The 7,414-nt window shown below is 35.9% G+C and overlaps 1 pseudogene; it reads right to left on the reverse strand.

Annotated features, from left to right (window-relative positions):
• Positions 1-1,172: 1,172 nt before the first annotated feature.
• On the reverse strand, positions 1,173-2,658 carry LOC105883396 (olfactory receptor 56B1-like; annotated as a pseudogene).
• Positions 2,659-7,414: the final 4,756 nt, after the last annotated feature.

Here is a 7,414-nt window from a genome sequence, read left to right on the forward strand (position 1 = left end):
TCCTTTTGTCTGATTTTCTTTTCTGTGAAGGAATACAAGGGGCTACTTTGGAAATCTATGTTCTATATTCCCTATGTCTTCTCATAACATTTTATCTTCATTTCCTTTGTACTTTGAAATGTTTTATTAAGTGGCTGTTGCATAAATTCCTAACATTTCAATTCCACTGGATTGTAATGCATAAGTTACTTTTTTCTGGAATCACATGCCATCTCTATTTTGTTTCACTGAACTTCCTATTTATCATGTTAATTTATAGATAATAGAAATATAATACATGTATCTTTATTCACAATATCAAACATGTATTTTCTTAACTTATTTGTGTCCTGAAATAAATTGTTATTAAGGAAAGTGGTTTTATGAGTCCATAGGATATTGTGGTTTTTCCCTTTATCAAAATCTAAATATCCTAGCACTCTGGGAGGCTGAGGAGGGCGGATTGCTCGAGGTCAGGAGTTCGAAACCAGCCTGAGCAAGAGCAAGACCCCGTCTCTACTATAAATAGAAAGAAATTAATTGGCCAAGTAATATATATATAAAATTAGCCGGGCATGGTGGTGCATGCCTGTAGTCCCAGCTACTCGGGAGGCTGAGGCAGAAGGATTGCTTGAGCCCAGGAGTTTGAGGTTGCTGTGAGCTAGGCTGACACCACGGCACTTACTCTAGCCTGGTCAACAAGCGAGACTCTGTCTCAAAAAAAAAAAAAAAAAAAATCTAAATAAAGTCAAATAGATTCATGTTTGTGTGGAAAGCCAGACTAACAAGGAAGGTACTTCACATTATTTTCAATATAGTTGAGAACTGATAGACCTTACCCTTTATATCTAACTGAAAAGCAAGTGACAGCACACAATATGTAAAAAATTTTATATCATCTGGTATGCATCTAGACCAAATTAATATTCATATTTTAAGAGATATCTTATATCTCAACTAGTTAATGACACATTTTGAGCATAGCTACAATGGAAAGTAGCCTGGATCAAATTGAAATACATAGCAATAATAGATTAAGCCTTATTGTTGTTGTTCTTTGGTCTTGAGATTATAAAAAGGAGAAAAAAATTTTTAGGGTAAGGTTTTCACTGGGATAAAAATCTCACATTAGCCTTATGCCTTACAGGTTTATTTCTGATCCAATAAAAATCTTCTCACCTGCTCAAGCTGCCTTAGTAAGCTCTTGCATAGCAGTAGTAGTAGCACAAAAGTAGGTATAGCAGAGGTGCTGGTGGTATAAATAAACCTGGTGAGTTAGTCAAGGTCTCAGTATAAAACAAAAGGTACATGCAATGTGAGTCCCAGGAGAATTTAATGAAGTTGCTATTAACTGAGTGGTAGGTGGGGTTAAGGACACAAAAATGGATATTAAAAAAATGATAGATGCTGGGTCTGAAGAGACTAATATCAAAATGACTTTATCTCCCTCTTGGTCTGAAGGGGAAAGGGGAGAAAAACATTTCACTCAATAACCATGAGAGCACTAGCTACAACAGATGAGTTGATTGAGAAGTGTTATCAGGAACATATTCAGTCAGAACCCTGGTGGCAGAGCAGGGGCTGGAAGTGGAAGAATAAATAGCACAAATTATCTCTCCTTTGCAGTAAAATCTTCTATTGGTGCATCCCATTGGCTTAATTCTACTGAATTCCCCCAATTATAGAAGGCTGGGCTCATAGTACATGAAGATCAGTCCTCCAGGGTACACAGCACAGCAGAAAGGGCAGGGAGCACGTCTAGGAAGGCAGACAGAACACACAGGAGATCCTTGCAGTTACGTATATCTTTTGGGCTCTGTTTGTTCAAGTGTGGTCATTTCCTAGGATTCTACTGAAAATTGCATCACAGTGTGATTAGGGTTACAGAAACCACTACAAGAGAAGTGTAGAAGAAGACAATGAGGATGAGATGGGAGCTACAAGTGCTCAGAGCCTTGGATGCAGCTTCAGCTGAGTTCAGTCTAAGCACAGACTGCAGAATGAAAGCATATGACAGTATAATAAGACTAAAATCACTCCCATTCCAAGCCATGCCAGAACCAACTGGCAAATGCTATTTACCCTCCTGTCATCACAAGCCAGGCTTGTGACCTCAAGGTTAGAGCACAGACAATGCTCAATTTCATTCCTAGAGCAATAATTACGTTGAGCAGCAAGTGCAGGCACTGGAATGACAAACAAGCCATTTCTAAACACCATGAACAGGGTAGCTTTTGAGATTAAGGAATTGGTGACAATTGATGGGTAGCGAAGAGGGTGACAAATAGCCACATATCTGTCAAAGGCCATGCAGAGGAAGATACCAGACTCCATGCCAATAAAACAGTGAATGGCATAAATCTGAGCAAAGCACTCAGGGAGGCTGATGGCCTTGGCGTCAAACCAGAAGATGGCCAGGATCTTGGGCATGATGGTGGTGGCCAGGCCCAGGTCCACCACAGAGAGGATGCCTAGAAAGAGGTACATGGGCTGCTGCAGAGAAGGGTTCTGGGAGATGGTGCTGAGGATGAGGATATTTGCTCCAATTGCTGAGAGATAGAGTAGTGCCAGTGGCAAGGATAGCCAGTGTTGCCACCTGTGAATGCCTGGGAATCCCAGCAGGATGAATTCAGAGACCTGGGATTTGGAGCTATTGGAGACTTTGAGAGATGCAGACATGTTTTCCTATGAGAAGAAATGTTTTTCAAAGTTGCTTTCTCTGAGCATAATCATCTTTAAACATTATTTTGAAACTGTCTTCATATATCATAGTTTGGCAGTCCATCTCTTATAGTGATTTACGATAGATTTTTTTTTTTTTTTTTTTTTTTTGAGACAGAGTCTCGCTTGTTGCCCAGGCTAGAGTGAGTGCCGTGGCGTCAGCCTAGCTCACAGCAACCTCAAACTCCTGGGCTCAAGCAATCCTTCTGCCTCAGCCTCCCGAGTAGCTGGGACTACAGGCATGCACCACCATGCCCGGCTAATTTTGTATATATATTAGTTGGCCAATTAATTTCTTTCTATTTATAGTAGAGACGGGGTCTCGCTCCTGCTCAGGCTGGTTTCGAACTCCTGACCTCGAGCAATCCGCCCGCCTCAGCCTCCCAGAGTGCTAGGATTACAGGCGTGAGCCACCGCGCCCGGCTCATTTACGATAGATTTTAAGGAAGTTCTAATGTTTTAGAAGCAGAAAGAAAACTTAAAAGTCACAGTTATCAGTGTTGACTATCCAGAGAAATTTTATCATGAATCTGAAATCTCTATTTGCATTGTTCTCAGGTATCCCACCACACAAACATGATTCTAGTTTTTGTTAAATGTTTATTTATAGCTTCAGAAATTTTGTGGAATTGGTGAATGTCTTGTTTTCTTCATATTTATTTTAGTGTTGGTTGAATCAGGTGTGTAGTACTTATAACTTAATGTTTTAGGGTTTGAAATTATGGGAAAGGGATCTGTTGTTGCAACATTCCACATTAATATGCATGTCTATTAATGTTTTCTATAACCTTCCAAAAATTTGTTTTCATGAACTTTTACAAATGTGCCGAAATAAACCATGTTGCAAATTGGGGCATAGACTTTTCTTGATATTCTACTGTGTGTGCACTTCTGAAAAGGATGTAAAAGACTAACTTAAAAGGAATTAAATGATCACGGCTGAATTTTAAGGAGTCATAATGGAGAAACATTTAGTAAATTTTTTTATAGTTGAATCTTAGAGAACCTAGAAGAACATATATAGTATTTAAGTACAATATTAATTTTCTTATTATTGTGGTATGAACACAATATTATATCTATTCTCTTAAATTTTTTAATGCTGAATACAGTATTATAACTATAGGCACCATGTTGCACAGCAGATCTCTAGAACTTATTCATTTCCTATAACTGAAACTTTATACTCATTGAACAATAATTTTATCCTATTTCAGAAAAAAGAATTACTTGACCATATATTGAAGAAACTTCTTAGAATGCTCAAGATCATGTTCTAAATTAAAATCATTATCTACCACTAAACTCTTTTTCCAAGTGCTTTTTGTTCTGTGTGGTTGCTCTACCAGCCAAGCCTAAAACTGGCAAACCAGCCTGCTCTTCCCACAAACAATTGCTTTCATCTTATGTGGGTTTCTTTTCTTAACTTCACTCACATGGAGCCCTTTTCTTCAGTCCTACGCTTCTATAACTGCCTGGAACAATGTTTCTCATTTTTTCCATACTTCTTTCCTTCTGCTAGCAATGTAATCTTTCAAAAATTGGTACTCGCTTGTTTAAAATAATTCATGCCTTCACATTTGCTTCCAAATAAAGTCCAAACATCGTTATTGTGAATAAGGCATTGTAAGATATGACACACTCAATTGAGCATCACCTCTTGGCTTTAACTTTCTTGTATTTTACACTACAGATACACATGTTTGCTCTTTATAAAAGTTATTGATTTTGCAGAGTATTACATTTTAAATATTTTTGCCATGATGGAAGATATTACAGGTTTATGAACAAGAGAAAAAAAACTGGATCATTTGTACCAAAGCTTTAACATGGTCTTTAAAGTAGGATGCTAGCAATTTAATTATAATAGTTTGGGGTTTATTGTTGATACAATTATTGTTAAATAAAAAAATTATCTGTGATAAAATTCGCCCATGATATTACAACCAAGAAAAGATTTTTATTCACAACTAGATATATTTCTTTATAGAAATTTCTTGCTGCCTCTATCTTTGAATAAACGTATACTTCCTAATGATGGGATAAATCATCTTTTGTTAATGATGGATGTAATTTGGATGAACAGGAAAGTAATCTAAATGTATCTATAGCAAAATTTAATGAATAAAAGACACAGGCTTGAACAAAGAACTCATTTTACTTTGGATTTTTGGATGAGAGTTCTGGTAGAGTTCAGCATGATTATTCCATTTTAGGAGATTAGAAGTGTGTAACCCATTTGATTTGTACAAGACCTGCAATTTTTGCCAACCCTTATTTCATTACTTTATGTCCTCATATTATGCAACCTTTTACCTTTGATAATTTCACACATTGTCTTGTAAATGTTTTTTCCTAGTTGATATATGTGTGATAATGTTTAAGAGAAGTATGTTTGAGCTCAAAAAAGGAATTATTTTAGTATTTTTTAATAATTGTATTCTATAATGACATAGAATGTGCTTCTGTTGTGCAAAGCAATTTATATATTAATCCTGAAGATAGTCTGGGAGTTTGTTTTTATAAACAAAGTAACTTCTCATCCCTAAAAACCTGTTATTTTAAATTCTAGCCTCAATCTCCTTTGTAAAGGATTTCTAGACCTCTATATCATGCTAGGGTAGAGGGAAAGATCAATCTCTGTTTCATCATGTTACCAAAAAACATAAAGTTTAGCATGAGGCATCAAAGGCTGTGGGATTTAGCCAATGTGACAATGAGAAGGGTACTTACTGTGGTTATGAAAACAAAGTTCCTGACAATGACAGGAGTTTCCTACTGGGAAAATATAGAAATTTTTTGAGAAAGAAGCTTTCACATGAGATGAAGATGTTTTCTCTGCTGAAATATAGCACAGACATTATGGTTTTCTTGAATTTATGGGGAGTAATCAGCTCAGTGACCTAAGGATAAGAGACCTCCTTTGGAGACATGAGGTGAGAAATTCCCATAGAGAGAGCTGAATTCCTAGGATGTTAAATCCCAATAGAAGAGAAAGCAGATTACATCAGAGATATGTTTCTTATTAATGTATTCTGGGAATTTATATAAACCAAAAAACATCTTCATGTATTGATCTAAGATAAGATTAAAATGTGTGGGAAATTTTATTTTGTTTTATTTTATTTGTATGTAAATTTATGGGGTACAAGAGTAACTATGTTACACTTTTGTAGAAAGTAGAATTGTGGTTACAACAGGTTGGGGGCATAAGTCGGTGAATGGGGAAACATTGACCAAAAGGTAAAAAGTTTCAGTTAGACAAAGAGGGAAGCTTTCAAGATGTCTTGTACAAGATGGTGACATAGTCAATAATGATATCAATAATAATTTCCTATGTATTTCATGTCCTGAAAGAACGGATATTCTCAATGAAAAAACCAAGTATATTAGGTGAGGTATAAGTTAAATAGCTTGATATAATCATTGTGCAATGTATACATACATCAATACATTACATCATGCCCCATAAACATAAAAATTATTTTTGTCAACTAAAAATAAAAATTTTAAATAAAAAATAAAAATTTAGAAAGTATTTTTTATTTTATGATTGAGAAAAGTAAAGCATGCTTACATGGTGGTATATAGACTATTCAGTAAAGAGAATAATAAATTGACAACAGTGCAGAGATAGTTGGAGATATGAGAGTATAAGCTTGCTTAGAAAAAGGAGGGTGATGTGAGAAACCTTCCATAGCTCATATGCAGGGATCTACCTCAGATAGAAAGAACACATCTGTCATTTAACTTCAGGAAAGGAAGATAAGATATTAGCATATATAGGTGGCCTTGACGTAGTAGAGGAAAATGCATGTTACTATCTGTTAGTGTTTGGGGGAATTTTTGGACAAAGAACAGAAGGGAGGGAAGCTCTAAATTAATGAGAAAGTTATATTTACAATATAGAGAATGCAAGCTTCACCACTCTGAGACAAGACAACAGTCTTGGATGTTTAAACCATCCCGTTACTGTATTTACATAAAATACTAATTTGATATGATCACCACCTTCACCTCCCCTTCAGTTTTCTTTGCTCTCTTCAAGTAAACTTTTGCATGTTTCAAGGATCTCCTTTTGAATTGGATTTCCTGAAGTAGATAAGTTGTAGAACTTCAGCACCTTAGAGCACATAAATTACAGAATAAACAGGAATTGAATAGTAGTTCCAATTTTCCTTCTATAACCTGATGTGTGGTGGAGGATGTGTGTAATTTCTAATTGCCTAAGTTTAGCTCTAGGTGCTTTCAGTGACAAAGACTCTATGTGAGTTCCCCAATTATAGAAAATCTTTGTGTGATGACTTCCTTAGATGCTGCGTGTAGTTATACATGATATGTGAGCATATCCATTGTCTCCTGGGGGGCTAGAATGCGAGAGGTCTCATCAAGCTTACCTTGTTTCCTGGTGGTGTGCACTGTTTCTTCCCCAGTATTTTTTTCACTTGGTTGAACAGTTTAACCTTCAGGCCAGTAGGAGGTGCCAATGAGTAAGAACTGGATGCAGCTGAAGCAGAGGAATCATGCAATATACCTCAATGCCACTGGGCATCTGGGATGCTTCTAAATTACCATTAAGTATAATACTTTCTCAGTTTTATTTGTTTGTTTTAAATTTTTATTTAGTTTTTTTCAGTTTCTATTTTGTTGTTGTTTTTTTTATTCTCATGAATAACTGGTGAAGTCTATCAAATCATATTTTTTACCTATGACA

This window comes from Microcebus murinus, chromosome 4 (genome assembly GCF_040939455.1).
Source record: "Microcebus murinus isolate Inina chromosome 4, M.murinus_Inina_mat1.0, whole genome shotgun sequence".
NCBI lineage: Eukaryota > Metazoa > Chordata > Mammalia > Primates > Cheirogaleidae > Microcebus > Microcebus murinus.